The sequence below is a fragment of the Hemiscyllium ocellatum genome, assembly GCF_020745735.1.
Source record: "Hemiscyllium ocellatum isolate sHemOce1 chromosome 41 unlocalized genomic scaffold, sHemOce1.pat.X.cur. SUPER_41_unloc_19, whole genome shotgun sequence".
NCBI classification, from domain to species: domain Eukaryota; kingdom Metazoa; phylum Chordata; class Chondrichthyes; order Orectolobiformes; family Hemiscylliidae; genus Hemiscyllium; species Hemiscyllium ocellatum.
In genome coordinates, this window is record NW_026867548.1 from 410,232 (window position 1) to 426,941 (window position 16,710).

Below are 16,710 nucleotides of genomic sequence, written 5' to 3' on the forward strand. Positions count from 1 at the left end.
CTTTTGATCGAAACTTCAGAAAACGATATCAAATTTGTGAAATGATGGAATGTTCCAACTTATTACAGACAGATTCGGCACTCTCTCTGTCTGCACATTCAAAGATCCCTGCTTGCTCCAAATGACCACACAGTGAAAATGATTCTTTATTAATAGAATTTGTAAAGATCCAGTGTGACAATTAACATTCTTTGAAGTTGACGCAAAAGCCTCCAGAGAGAATTTTAGACTCAAGAGATGCTGTAAATTCTTACTGTTACTTAGTAAACAGGTTCAGTTAACCAATTGGACGTCAACACCCATTAAACCACAGTGGTATTGTACATTGTTCAACTTTATGAACAGATTGAATGACATCTGTCGAGTTTTTGCTGTAAAGGGATTTTTTTACACCGTGGCATATTGGCTCATTTGGCAGCATTGCTGCCTCACAGCGCCATGGAACCGAGTAAGATTATAGTCTTTAGTAACTACGTGGAGTTTTCATATTCTACCTGTATCTGTGACGGTTTCTGCCTGGTGATCTGTTTTTCTCCGACAGTTCAAAGATCTGTAGATTAGGTGAGTTAGCCATGGTAAATGGGTGGTCAGAGTGCAAGTGTTTTGGACTGGGTCTGGTAGGGAGGTTTTCAGAGGGTCAGTGTGCGTGATGGGCCGAATGGCCTCCTTTGTAACGGCCTATAAGGAAGTTGAGACGATGGTCGCTAGATTAATTTTAGTTGACTCAAATGTCCGAAACGGTTTGACAGGTACTTTGCAGTCGATATTCACAGTCAGATTGTCGTCTCCATATTGAAATACTGGATAAGGATTGATTACTCTAGGAAAAAAAGTGAGAAACGTCTGGAAGCAGACATTTAAAGACATGCAAGCATTCTAATAAGGAACACATTGGAAGGCTTAGATTCACCACTGTCTCACGTTTTTCATTTAGTAAAAATTGTAAGGAGTATGCTAATCCTGGAAAGACAAGCAACAAATTATTGAGAAAAGGTTAGCTGCATTCATTGAGTAAATGCTTACAGGAAATAAAGAAAATCTCAATGTGTTATTTGGAAAGATAAATTAATAACAGTTGTAAACAAGACTGTAAAGAAAGGCATTGGCCAGATTGTTTTAAAAGAGGTCACAACTGAGACAGATAAAGTATTAAAACTCAAGTGCAGATGTAAATAATTTAACAAGTTCTTACGTGCTAAGATTATGGCAAGAGTTGAAAGGAAAGATTACCAAATACAGAATGATGATGTGGTTGGTTTGGAATCTACACTTAGTTCATTAATGGCATGATAATTTTATAAATCATTGAATTCCACATTCATTGGTGAAATTCAATTAGATGTTCCTTAGAATAAAACATAATTAGTTAGGAAAAGTGTTCAGATTAGAAAAAGTAAAATTTATTTAAAGATGAAACTGTAGTTTATAATCAAATTAATGGAAAGAAAGTAGCCCATTGGGCAAGTAAGCTTGGCTGGAAGTGAGAAAGATCGTTGTTTGATCTCTCAGGTTGAACTCATAAGGTCTTGTTCTAAATCTGTCAGCTGTGTCATGGTAACTATATATTGGATTTCAGTGCAATGTCTGTATCACAACTAGTAGAAAACAATATCTTGACTAATCTTCCATTGAAAACTAAGTTCATAATTTGGAAGAATGATGAGATAAAACAACTCTTTGGGTTTTTGCAATTAATGCCGTGCAGCAAGTAAATTTCTGGGAAGGAGCAAAACTAAAAGAAGAAATGTGAAATCCCAAAGATAGGTGATGGAGATATATAGTAGATATCATAAGATGACAGGCGGACCTATAGACGTCCACCGATTTGTCCATAATGTGTTTTGTTTTACTGGATGGACGCATAGATGAATGGGACGTGACTCACGATGACATCAATCTACATGGAATTATTGTAACATGAAGTATATTAAAATTCAGCATTTCTCTAGGGAACTCAGACGGAATTGATCTCTGATCCTAGCTGTACTTAAGAGGGCAAATATGTCCCATGAGAAAGCCTCACTTGGAGTGGTCACCAGCCTTTCCTATGCGTATGGTATTAAAACACTGAACAAGGATCTTTCGTGTTGAGCAACACAGGACTATTGCCTTTTCAGAGCCATCTGCCCATTAGGCGGCCATATATTTTCTGACTATTCAATTCTCACATGTTGTATGGTCAGCTCGTTGATTGGACTGTTCACATCACACTCAGTATCACAGATGTTTGGCGGTAAATTTAACGATTACTCCAAATTGAAAACGCAGTTAGCCAGTAATTGTTGCTTCATGCATGTACTTTACACGTTATTAACACTAATGTTAATGAATTGCAACACAGCATAGGAGGGGATTTGCACGAGTGCTACCTCTGCTGCAGTGAGTTATCTCAGATGTTTTTCAAGTCCCTGAATATTTTAACTTGAGAGCAATTCAGAACAAATATAACTGACAAGTACTCATCGACCAATCACTGATCCAGAAGGCCACACTGATGTTTTCTGTCAATGTTGCAGATCTGTGAAAGTATCATTGAATTTTTTAGGGCAGAAGGAGACCATTTGACACTACGTTTCTGTGCCATGCCCAGAAAGAGCAACCCAGCTTATTCCATGATCTATCCTGGTTTCCGTAGCATTCTAAGCAATCCAATTTCAAGTATTGTTTCAGCTATCTTTGTAACTTCATTTGGCATCCACCTTCAAGAGTTTCCAAGCGACACAATTAATCTTCTAACAACTCTGTGAGGAAAGTCATTTTTATTTAGCTCTCTCATTTCACTATCATAACTTGCTGACAACCGTGAAATCATGATCCTTACTTCCAAACATTACAACTCGTGGAAGTAGGGCATTTTATTTATCTTGAAATAAATGTGCAAAATTTTGCAGCCCACAGTTCGGTCAGCAGTTAATCGTATCTGTTTCAAGGAGAATGCATGCAATTTGTTGCATGTTTTCCTGTGTCTTAACTCCTCACGTCATTCTCCTAGATTTCTTTTGCGCTCTCTCCACACCTTTTCACTTTACTGTTAATAACATACCCAGACTGAACACAATGCGTTACGAATGTGGTCGAATCAAAGTTGCACAGACGTGAGGCATTCCCTCTTTGATTTTATACTCTGTGCATATGTTTCTATATTCAACAATCCTACAAGCGTTATTAAGAGCTGTTCCAAATTGATTGGAGTCCTTTACATATATGTACACTTCAATCCCAAGATCGTTCTTTTCCCGTACTTACGTAAATGTTGCACTATTAATAAAGCGCTCTTTCTCAATATTTCTTTGTGAGAACCGCATTACCTCACATTCCTCTCCATGTCCGTTGTTCAGGCAATTATCTGCCTTTTTGGCTGACATGCCAATTTCCCTCTGAAGTCATTTAGCATTATCTTAACACTTGACTATTCTGTTTAGATTAGTACAGTATGAAAATCTGGAAATTTTGCACTCAGCACCGGTCTCTAAGTCATTTATTTAATCGACAAAAAGGATCCTGAACTGATCAGAGGAAGCAACAATTTTCCTTCGAATCCAATCTGAGAAATAACTACCTATAACCGGCCTGTGCTTCCGAGGTTTTTGTCAACGTTTGATCCTTTTCTTCAATGACCGATCAAGTTTATTCAAATTTGCTAAATGAAAACTGGCCAATTGGAAACTTATCAAATATTTTCTACTGTACTCATCGACTGGCAGTGTCACCTCACTGAACGGAATTTAAGAGGACTTGCGAACAAATCGTTTTTAAAACAGACCCGTATCGGGATACGGAAGTTACAAACTTAATGGCGCTAAAGATAGAAACGCTTATAACATTTAAGAGTCACTTAGTTTTGCAATTGCTACCTTAAGCCGTATAATACAATGGGACATGTGTTGGAAAATGTAATTGCTTCTGACCAGTGCAAACACAGTGCGCTCTATAGCTTTTTTCTCTGTGTGGTTGATCCCTAAACTTCTATGGCAAAGAAGCACCATTTTTTCATCTTGTTGAACGCATACTGACGAAACTTCAAATACTTCTGTCGATCTTTAGCTGAACTCTTTTGCACAGACACATAAAAACAAGCAAATGTAAACTCACTTGTCTGTTACTAAAGAATTGTTTTTTATCTAAACATCTCGGTAGCTTCTTGAAAATTTAAAACGTTTAGCGACTTCACGACAGAATTTCCCGAAACAGTACGTAGGAAGTGTCGCATACTCATGATTCTCCTCTCACGAATGTGCGCCGGATTGATAAAGTAACTTGTCTTTTTTTAATTATTTCTGTTTCTACAGGCTCTAAGGAATTTAGAACAGGGGTGATCGCCATTAGGGCAGCAGAATGTGGGAGGCAAGATCACCATTATCGTCCCTGCTGACTATAATCTATGGGAAAAGAAACCAAAACCATTTCCTTGAAAAATCGATTTGGGGAATGGAACTGGAGCTGGAGCTAAATGAAGTTAGGATAAATCGTGGTAGCGGAGAGGGTTATTGAAACGAGTACAAGGAAGTAGTCACATCTCATGTGCAAGAAAGATGCAAGTAGGTTACTGTCCGGGGACGGAAATGGAACAAACAGACAGTTCAGGGAATCCCTTTGGACGTTCCCATCCATAACAAGTGTCCGGTTTTGCATACTGTGGTGGTGGGGTGGGGGGGCTTATCATGATTATGCCAATGGGTACAGGTCTATGTAGTGTTTGCACATTTTCCCGTCTCTGTGTGGGTGTTCGCTGGGTGCTTCAGTTTCCTCCCACCATACAAGATGTGCAGGTAAGATGAATTGGTTAGCTACGTTGTCCATTGTGTTACACGGTGTATAGGTAGGTACATTAGTCAGGAGTAAATATTGCTTTGGCGTGGGTTATACTGTGAGGAATCAGTGTGGACTTGTTGGGCCGAAGGGCCTGTTTCCATATTGTAGGGATTCTATTCTTTCCTCAATTTTGCTGAATTTTATTTTCCTTTCAGGTCATGGTTCCAATTGTTCTACATGTTGGTATTGAATCCTTCTCACAATATAATCTGGATTACAACGATTGTTCTCAGCAGAATTGTTTCATGATAACACTTCTAATTCTTCTGTCAGTCACCTTAAGTTTGTGTCTTCACCTTATGATCCATTCATCCACTGAAGACAATTGCCCTTTACTTAATTTGACCTCACACGTCATGGTTTTAAACTCCTCTGTGAAACCTCTGTTGAGCTTTTACTGCTGGAAGGAAACCAAGGCAAGTTCACAAATAAAACAAAATGCTTATGATGTAAATCAGAAACACAGTGCTGGACAGACTTATCAGGTTTCACAGCCTTTGCGATGTACAAGTGGACTTAAAACGAGAACTGCCTTTCTTTTTTCACAGATATGGCCAGAACAGATCGACTCATATTTTCCCCAGTTTTTTGTGCTTTTACACGAAATTCCTCAAATACTCTCTCATTACAACCATTCTGGAAACCAATCTAAACAATTTCTTCCACGTCTGCTTCAATGCCTTTATCTTTGCTGAAAAGTCATCTGCAATTGGAGCTGCGCTAATTTCTGCATGTGTTTAGTGCCTTTCGGTCTATGTCTCAATTTGTACATCTTCTGCTCTGAACCATGTTATACTGTTGAAAGATATGCACATGAAGATCTCCAATTCTTGAACATTGCATTTAGCTTGCATTTTGATAGAGAAAATCATATTCCCTTCAATGTCTGACTAGTCTGCGTTGAATTTTATCTCCCATGTTTATTAATTTCATTAGCTTGTCTATGTTCTCTTGAGTTTACTACTGTCTTCTTTTCCGTGAAGTACATTTTGAACTTTCCAGATTAGACATATTCTCAGTGTTATTGTAAATGTGAACATTTCATTAAACTACCGAGATATCCTATTTCAGTTGACTATCTGAGTCAGGTTCCAATCATGTTCGCATTAGTTTTTTTTTAACGAGAAAAAAAATCTCTGTTTAGTTTTGGCAGAAAGTCTTAAGCAATGAAGCAAATGTAAAAAAAAATGCTGGAGATGCTCATTAGGTATGACGCATCTGTGCAGAGAGAAAAAGTTAACAATTCAAAATATCGTTCGGGTTCATTGTTCATTTCAAATGCCAACATCTGCAGTGTTATGTCTTAACTTGAGCTTTATGATTTGCTAACTTAGAATTCCTTCCGCTGAGCTTGCCCTTTCGAAAAGAAAACAGTCCGATAGACACATGAGCAGAAACACAAACAACATATTCAAGAAACCTCTCTGCTCTGACGTAAACGTCTTCCTGAAACCTTCAATTTTGTTTTCACTTGCAAACTTAATAATTATGCTGCCAATGTTCACATCCAAATAGTTTATATATATATATATATATATATATATATATATATATATGATTAAAAGCCGTTTGTCAGGCATTGATCCTTATGGGAGTTCACTCGTTATTGGCGTCTAGTCTGAGAAGCATCCCTTCACCACCACATTCTGTCTCCTAGCTTCTTCACAATTTTTAATCCAAATAGATATATCCCCTTTTTCACTGTGTGATCTATCTTGTTAAACAGACTATCTTGAGGAAACTTGTCGATCACCTTCCTGAAGTCCATCTCGATCATGTCCGCTGCTATGCCCTCAACAATCCTCTTAGTTGCTTCTTCAAAAAATTCAATTAATGAAACGCGATTTGCCACGCACAAAACCGTGTTGATGATCTCTAATCAGTTCTTGTCTTTTGAAATACATATAAATTCTGCCAGTCAGGATTCCCTCCAACAATTTACTCACCACCTCCATCACACTGACTGGTCTATCACTCTTTGGTTTTTCCTTGCCACCTCATTTAAAAGGTGGCATAATGTTAATCTAGGTCCAGTTTTACATCACTTTACCCGTGGTTGTCAATGATGCAAATATCCTAGCAAGAATTCCAGCAAGCTCTTCCTTAGTTTCCGAGGTGGAGGGGATTTATTCACCTTTATACATTTTAAGTCGAACAACGCCCCAACCTCTGTCATATGGACATGTTTTAGGATGTTGTAATTGAATTCCCCAAGTTCGGTATTCTCCATAACTCTCCACATCATAAAATCGTAAGGCAAAATGCTCGTTTAGTATTTTCCCCTATCTCTTGTGGTTACACAAATATACATCAAAGCTGATCTTTAAGAGGCCCTATTCTCTCCTAGTTACCTTTTTACCTTTATGCATGTGTACAATCCCTTTGGATTTTTTGTTACCCTAATCATAAAAGTTGTCTCGTGTTCCATTTTGTGCCCCTGATTTCCCTCTTATGTCTACTTCTACCGTCTCTGTAAACTTCTGGACATTCACACAATCTCTGCTGTATGAACTTGACATATGTTTTCTTCTTTTTCTTGAGAAAAATCTCCGTTTCTCTATTCATCCAACATTCCCTGCAACTATCGGTGTTGTCATTCCATCCCAACAAGAACATACTGTCACTGGACGCTTGTTAATTCAGTTTTGTAGGTTTGTTCGAATAAAAATGGAATTATTGTTGGGAATATTATTAACTGAACATATCATACATCTGATTGTATCAGAACGTCTTTGATATTCAAAGTCAGTTATAAAACCGATTATCCTGCACCTAATAAGACATTTTCGCATTTTGGCAATAATTTGGTTTTCGATTCTTTGTCAGAAATGGTTCAGAATTTGATTGAAATTTACAGTCCTCCAAATTGAACTCATGCATTCGTGATTAGAACTTTATCATCAATCACTAACAGTCTTTAGCATTGTGTCGTCGGGTCCTCCTCTGCAAGGTTTTATGTTGACATTTTTCACATTATGAATTAAAATAAAGATTTAAGAAAAGTTTTCATTGAAAACGTCTTATGGATTGTTTACATATCAATGTAACTCAACAACCGCTGGTCACAGTTCGATTGAAATGATATTTTGATATATTTGATAGATTGTCGTCTCATAATTATTAAAATTTCGGATATGTCATTACTTTTCCTCCCAAGGATATTTAATCGCTTATTCTGATACTATCGGTCTTATTTCCCACTGGAATTCCATGCAATTTCACCATGAGCAGCCTCTGACACAATCCATCTGAAGCTATCAAGAAAATATTTCCCATATGGTTTGACTTTTGATTGCAATCAAATGGTTACCATGTCCCTTGCCACCACACATACAATTGCAGCTTCTTTAATATGCTCAACGAAGCCAGCTTTTGTGATTATTAATATATTCGGTCCCAGTACACATGTCTCCAGGGCTGCATGCCTGAGTTTGAGGCTTTTGCTTTAGGAACCGGTGAGAATATTAAAATAGAGTTTATGAACGTGTTCATTCCTGGATGAGGAAACTGCCCACATTTGATTTGCCTTGCATTCTCCTCGCGACTGTGCATTTTATTTTTAGAAACTAACAGGTGAATGGGCAAAGCAAGTGTGAGTTATTCCAAGCCAACTGAAGAAAGATAGACATTGTTGTGCTTTTCGAAGGTATAAAGTTAAATATTGTGGACGAGAAAGGATATTCGATGGATCCCGGAGATAGTTCTTTAAAATTTCGCGGGTAGATGCCGAAAATAATACAAGTTTGAAATCACACAACACCAGGTCATAATCCAACAGGTTTATTTGGAAGCAACAGCTTTCTGAGCGCTGCTCCTGAATCAACTGGTGGTGGAGAAAGCAATATTGTAATACACAGAACTTAAGCAAAGATTTTCATTGTGATGGAAGTGCAATTATATATGAAAATGACAAGGTTGCTTGTTACGTCTCTCATCTTTTAGAATGACCATGTTGGTTCAGTTATTTGATATGTAAATCGCAATATATATACACACACGGATTCACAGAATCATACCTGGATTCATGCAGTTTTGAACAAAGTAAAATGTACTTGTGTAAGTCCAAATTCACCCCACAATATTGTAAGTATATGTGTGCACGTGGGTGTGTGTATGCCGGGGATTATGAGTGTCTGTGAAAGAATGTGTGCATGTGAGTATCAAGGGATATAAGTCTGTAACAGGGTGTGTTTCGTGGTTCATGTGTGAGCGTATGAGAGAGGATCTCCCTGCCTCTGTGTGTCTCGAGGAAGGTGTGCGTGTAGGAATGTCTGTGCGTGTGTTTGTGTGCGTGCGCGTGTATCTGTGTTTTTGTGTGTATCCGTCTGTTTGTGTGTTTGTATAGCGCAATGGGGTCACCGATAGTGTGACATGAACGCAAGTTCCTGTTTGATGTCACCTTATGGGTACCGAAATTGGTTATCATCCTCTGCTTGCCCACTTTTCGTTGTTGCCTGTCCCGAAGTCCGCCTTGGAAGACAGTCACCCGAAGGTCCGAGGTCGAATGTCCCAGACCACTGAAGTGTTCCCCGGCGAGGCGGGAACTCTCCTATCTGCTAATTATTGTGCCGTGCCCAATTATCCATTGCAGTTGACTTCGCTTGGTCTCGCCAATGTACCATGCCTCAGACCATCCTTACCTGTGGCGTATGAGGCAGACAACGTTGGCATTATCGCATGTGTACCTGCTACATACATGGTCAGAGGTGTCTCCAAGCGTAATGGTGGTATCCTTGTCAACATTCTGTCACATTTGGCAGCATCTACCATGACAAAGTTTGGTATTGTCGGGAAAGCCGGGCAGTTTGCTTCGACCAATGATCTGTTTGAGGTTTGGTGGTTGTTTAAAGGCAAGAAGTGGATGTATGGGGAAGCTCTTGGCGAGAAGTTCATTCTCACTGATAACATATTGCAAGCTGCGAAGACAAATGCATAGTTTTTGGGCTCTTGGAAAGTACTGGAAAACGAAGGGTACTTTGTCTGTTGCAGCTCTTGTCTGTCTCCTCTGGAGGACATTACTGTCCTCGTTATGGCACTTCCGATCTGATTATAGATGAGTTGAGCATTGTTCCCCGTTTTAATGAGGGCATTTCCCCCCCCCCCCCACCCACCAACCTGAGTACTTCCAAGTGCCGGTCAAGTTCCGCCTGTCTGATCAGACCCTATGTCCGCATAGAGCTTGTCAATTGGGCATTTTTATTTTAATATGTTTCGGGTGGAAGCTGAAGAAGAATTGCATCATGAGGTTATCTGTGGGTGTGCAGTAGAGTGAGGTGCGGTAGAGTTTTCTTGAGAATGTGACCTTTAAAAAATCTTTGCCATTTATATGTGAAATATCTGAAATGAACATGGCCATTCTAAAACTTGAGAAACATAATAAACAATCCAGGCAGTTTTTCAATATATAATTTTCATTACAACACATTGTAAACTGTTGCTATAGATTGTGTGTCTTTCAATGTTATTCTCCACAAATGTGTGATGAAAGAGCCGACCTCTGAAAGCTCGTGCTTCTAAGTAAACATGTTTTTCGATAACGTCGTGTTGTGTGATTTTTAACTTTGTACACCCCAGTCCAACACCAGCATCTCCAAACCATGAAAACATTCAAGAGCACTCATGGAATTCCTACCTTCATTTCAAAAGGGCTTGTGTATAACGATGCACATGTTACTCGGCAATCAGACATCAGCTGCAGCATTGTGAGCAGATATGAGCACCACAACTCAGGAAAAATATTTTCGCGCTGGAAAGAGTTCAATCCAGGTTACCAAAATAGCATCAGGTCTTTAGGCGTTAATAGAAGAGGAGAAGCCATTTTTTTACTATGGGAGTAGTCTAATCGACATCTTCACGGTATTTATCAAAGCCAGATTTGATAAAGATAAGCTCTTTCCACTGGTTTAAGATTATACAATCCGGGGGCAAAGTCTAAGTAAACAAAATCTCAGCAGGTCTGCGCGTACCGTTGGACAGAAAACAGAATTGACATTTCGGGTTCACTGCTTCTTCTGTCTTTGCTTTGAATTTTGAAATTCCGCAGTCATTTCAATTGTTTGGAAGTATCTAAGAATTTGGTCTGGGCCATTCAACAGAGATGCTAGAAAGAAATTTGATACACATTAAGGCGTGAAGATTGGGATTTCTAATCCACAGATTGGAGTCGATGCTCATTCAATCGTTAAGTTTAAATCTGAAGCACACAGTTATTTATTAAACTAACATGTTATGCATATGGAGTTAGGACACATGAATGCATTGAACAGGCTCAAGGGAATAAATGGCCTAATCATGTTCCAATATCAGGAAAGAAATAGGAAGACTTCGCCGTGGACATTAGTCTCTACGTGATGACTTCGTCTCTGGGCTGTAATTTTAATCTCTTGCACTTCTGATTCATTGACGACCCTGTCACTAACAATTCAATGTCACTATCAGGTACACCCGCTTCTTACTTCGCCAGCGCAAACAGATAATACAACAGAGGACAGAAAGAGGAAATGAAAGGAAACAATGAAAATGTGTTCAAGGTCATTCTACACACGTCGGGATATGTCGTATCTTTACGTCCTTTATGACACTTTGTGACAGATGCAGAGAATTGCAAGTCTTTTGAAGGATTTTTTTTTTGGATTTTCTTGCTTTGGCTTTCATCAATATTATATGATAAATTCTTATATAGAATGTGAATCAAGACAGTACAGCTTAATAAGAAATGTTTCAAATCACCGTAATGACTAAGAAATTTCTTGTGGTTGCAGAGTTATAAAATCATTCTCTATTCAAACACACACTTTATTCGAACTCACCCATGCCGACTATGCTCCCAACCTAAAACACTCCCACCTGCCTGATCTTGGCCTATATCCTTCCAAACCTTACTTTTTCACGAACTTATCGAAATGCATTTCAACTGTTGTAACTGTAAGTGTATCCACCAATTTCTCTGACAGTTCATTCCACACACGATCCTCTCTTCTTCTTAATATCTTGCCTCATAATTTTGAACTCCCCCACCCTCGGAAAAGGGTGCACTCTGTCTCCCTGTCCTGCTGTGTCTGACTCTGCTCTGTCGACATGCTTATCCCTGTCTGATTGTGTGCCGTGTACCTGCTCATTTCTGTCTGACTGTGATATCTACAGCTGATCCTCCTGTCCAACTCTGCTGCCTCTTCCCATTCGTCCATCTGGCTGTGAGTCCTAAACCCAACGATTAAGTGACTGTTACAGTATAATATTGTTATCATCGGATTTCATCGATAGTTTCTCTTCTGAATGCAAAGACATCGATATCATACCAAACCTGCCTCATTAGCAACTTCACTTCACAAGACTCACCCCTATGGACTTTAAGAAGAAGCACAGATAAATTACCCAGTCGGCACTTCAAGCTGACAGTTTTGGTATTTCTTTTTCTTCATTGATGTGGCAGGCTGTCCGACGATTGAGGGGCGAGAGATTTGTGGGTCGTCCTCAATACTCGACCACTATTCATGACCGACATGGCAGGACTGAAGAAATTAAATCTGTTCTGAATGTTGTGAGACCTCTTACCTTTGTCCATCGCTTGCTGCTTATAGTGGTTGCAACTTATGTAGTGCTATGTTAATCTTCATGTCGCCAGGGTCAAATCTGGCACACAAGGTTCCCACAGCTGCGGGAATTTCTTCTGGACCCACAATGAAGACAGAGATTTCATCCCATGTAAGTGTTAATGACTTATTGAGGAAGGAGGATCTGGCACGTTACAAAGATTCCAGGCAATGTGAAATCAGATCGTAAATTAAAACTATATTCTCCGAATCACTGAAATTCCCAAATATTCAAAAGAATACAAGCAAATGCCTTGGGTAGTTGAATTTCAGGCTGGGCAATTGGTTCAGATGGGCGGGCATCATGTTTGAATGAACTCAATTAAGGCTAATGTGAATTTCGCTGGAACAAATAGATTTTGCAGGAAATGTAAGTTTCATATTAAATCACAGATTTAATCAGACAGCATGGAAACAGAGTCTTCAGTAAAACTAGTCCATGCTGACACGAAACCCAAAGTAAACTAAACACACCTGCTTCATTTTGGTTCATATTCCTGCAAACAGCTCTTCTTAATATTCCTTTATAAACACCTCTCAAACACTACAACTGGACTACGTCCACCAGTTCCTCTGCAAAAACATGCTATACACAATCCACTCTCTGCTTACAAAAAAATGCCCCCATGTCATTTTTTTAAACTTTCTCCTCCCATCATAAAAACATACCTCTAATCTTTTATCAAACCACCCGACGGGTAAAAAAAAAGCCACTACAATTCACGCTATCTCTTCTCCTCATCATTTTATGAATCTCTACATGGTCACCACTCATGCTTCTGTGCTCCAGACAAAAGAAAAAAATCAAGTTCCTGGTTTATTCAGCTTCTTCTTCTAATTCAAATCCTCCCATACTTTAAACATCCGAATAAATTTTAGTGAGCCTTCTCCAGCTTAGTAGTACCTTTTGTATAACAGGGATACCAGAACTGTATTTCAAAGAAAGCATCACCAAAGTCCTGTACGAACACTGAAAAGCATGAGTCATGAAAACAAGCAAACCTTTTTCAACAACTGCAGCAGTGTGTGAGGCATACTTCAAAGTATTATGAACTATTCGAACGGTCTATTCTACAGCACTGCCGAGGGGTCAATTGTTCATTGCGTAAGTCTTGCCTTTGTTGCTTTAACAAAATGCAATATCCATTTCTCAAATTATATTCCATTTGCCTCTTTTCAGCACAATGATTCAATGAATCACAATCGCTTCATAATTTTACGTAACTTATTGACTGTCCACTATACATCCAATCCTGGTGGAATTTATAAACTTACGAAACATGCTTTCTATGTTCGCATTAAATATTTATACAAATGATAAGTGTGCAAAATACTGATTCTTGTCAGACACCGCAGGTCACAGGCCTCCAGTCTGGAAAAAAAATCCTCCACCGCCATTGTCTGTCTCCTGTGCTTAAGCCAATATTGGATCCAATGGCAAGCTAACACTGAACCTCAGGTGTTCCATCTTTACCAATTAGGTGGAATCTTTTCAATGTCTTTATTAAATTCCAAGTTAGCAAAGTCCATCGCTTTGCCTTCGCCAATCTTCTTGCTTACTTACTCAGGAGCTCTATCAAGTTTGTGAGACATGAATTGCCTTGACCAAAACTATCGTAACGAGCCAGAATCACTTCGTATCACTCCAAACTTGAACTGGATGCGTGTCAATATCCTGAGCTGGACGTCACAGTCGAAAGAACGCACATCAGAGAGCTACAAACCTGCGCATACAGAAAACTAACGGACACTGACCAAATACTTAACTACACGAGGAGAACCACTTACACAACATATTCAAGAAGAATGGATACTCAAAAAATGTGTATAAAGTCTATCCTTCAGAATCACCTTCAACAACTTGTCAAGTAGAATACTCAAACATACAGTAAAAAGTTCCCAGTCATCTCTTTACATCCCCTCAGAAACAAAGGCACGACATTACCCACTCCGCAATTATTTAGCAGCTTACTCGTACTGATAGATGTTACAAGTATATATGCAAGGGACCGCAATTTCTTCCCCAAATTCACACGAGTTTCTCTGATGCACCAGTTCTGATCCCAGAGACTAATTCACTTTTGTATTTTCAAAGTTTGTGAGAAGATCTGTAGCTCGGGTGCTCGTTGTTGTGGTTCTGTTTGCCGAGCTGTGAATTTGTGTTGCAGACGTTTCGTTCCCTGTCTAGGTGACATCCTCAGTGCTTGGGATCCACCTGTGAAGCGCTTCTGTGATCTTTCCTCCGGCATTTGTAGTGGTTTGAATCTGCCGCTTCCGGTTGTCAGTTTCAGCTCTCCGCTGCAGTGGTCGGTATATTGGGACCAGGTCAATGTGCTTATTGATTGAATCTGTGGATGAGTGCCATGCCTCTAGGAATTCCCTGGCTGTTCTCTGTTTGGCTTGTCCTATAATAGTAGTGTTGTCCCAGTCGAATTCACGTTGCTTGTCATCTGCGTGTTTCGCTACTAAGGAAAACTGGTCATGTCGTTTCGTGGCTAGTTGGTGATAGGCCAGTTAAAGAGACTTTAACCTGGGCATCCTGTTTCAGGGTTAGGGAAATTACCACTATTTCACATGAGGCATCTTTTATTCTGGATTTTACTGAGACTTTAAACTGGTTCCATTTAACAGCATGTGATCGATATCCCTCGATAGTTATTCCATCCATGTACCTGTCTAAACGTTTCTTCAATGACAAAGTTCTTATTGCTTATATCACTACCTCTGGCAGCCCGTTCCAGACACTCTACACCCACCGTGTGAAACAATTGTCTCTCTACACACATTGGTGTCTCTCCACAGTCATCTTAAACCTATGCCATTTTGTTTTAAAGTCGACCACCATGGCGAAAGTCTGTCCGCTATTTACCTTATCTGAGCAATTCATAATTTTTCGTATCTTTCCAAGGTCACCCTTCAGTCTCTTGGCCGTTTGTGAAAAAAGTCGCGGGTCTCCTTCCAATGGAAATCTTGCAATCCAGGTAGCGTCCTGGTGATTTTTTTCTACATGCTTTCCATTTTGATAATATCCTTCCCATCGCACAGCGACCAGAACTTCAGTATTACAAATGTGGCCTCGCCAACATATTGTACAGCTGTAATAAGACCTCCCAACTCCTTCAAACAGTGCTGTGACCAATGAAAGCATATATCCTGAACGAAACTTGAACTGGATGCGTGTCAATATCCTAAGCTGGACGTCACAGTCGAAAGAACGGACATCAGAGAGCTACAAACCTGCGCATACAGAAAACTGACGGACACTGACCAAATACTTAACTCACGAGGAGAACCACCTACACAACATATTCAAGAAGAATGGATACTCAAAAAAATGCAGTCCGCAGATTCCTCAAGGACAAACCACGACAAGCAGACCAAACACAGCCAGAAACCCTAACCACCTTATCATACATCAAAGAAGTTTCAGAAATGACAGCCAGACTACTAAGACCGCTCGGAATCCTAGTAGCACACAAGCCCACCAACACTCTCAAACAAAAACTAACAAACTTAAAATACCCAGTAAAACCCATGGACAAAACCAACGTCGTCTTCAAAATTCCATGCAATGACTGCCACAAACACGACGTAGGACAAACAGGAAGAAAGTTAACCACCAGGATACACGGACGTCAGCGAGCCACAATAGGACACGACCCTCTCTCCCTCCTAGCCCTACATAGCGAGGAAAAGAAAACTCCATTTCGACTGGGACCACATAACTATCTTGGGACAGTCTAAGCAAAGACATGCCATAGAATTCCTAGTGGCCTGGCTCTCCAACTACAACGCCATGAACAAACACATAGATCTACATATCATCTGTCACCCCACCGAAAACGAACAGGAAATGACATTACCACAAACACCAGGAACCCCATCAGCGACAAACGTATAAATAGAAAACAGGAAACAAAACTTTGCTTCATTTGGAGGTCGCCACTGATGATGTTACCGAGCCAGGTGATGAAACGTCTGAATATCAAACCTAATGCTCAACGAGCAAACGTATACCCTAAAATCCCAATTCTCTCCCAGGTATTCTTTCTGCCCGTCATGTACTTGTAAAACCTCTTTGGATTCTCCTTTCCTTTATCTGCCAAAAGCCATCCCGTGTCTCTTTGTTAAGACTACTAAAGTCATACTCATAGAGATGTACATCATGGAAACAAACACTTTGGACCAACCTGTCCATGCCAACCAGATATCCAAACCCAATCTAGTCCCACCTGCCAGTACCTGGCCCATATCCCTCCAAACACTTACTATTCATATACCCATCCAAATGTCTCTTAAATGTTGC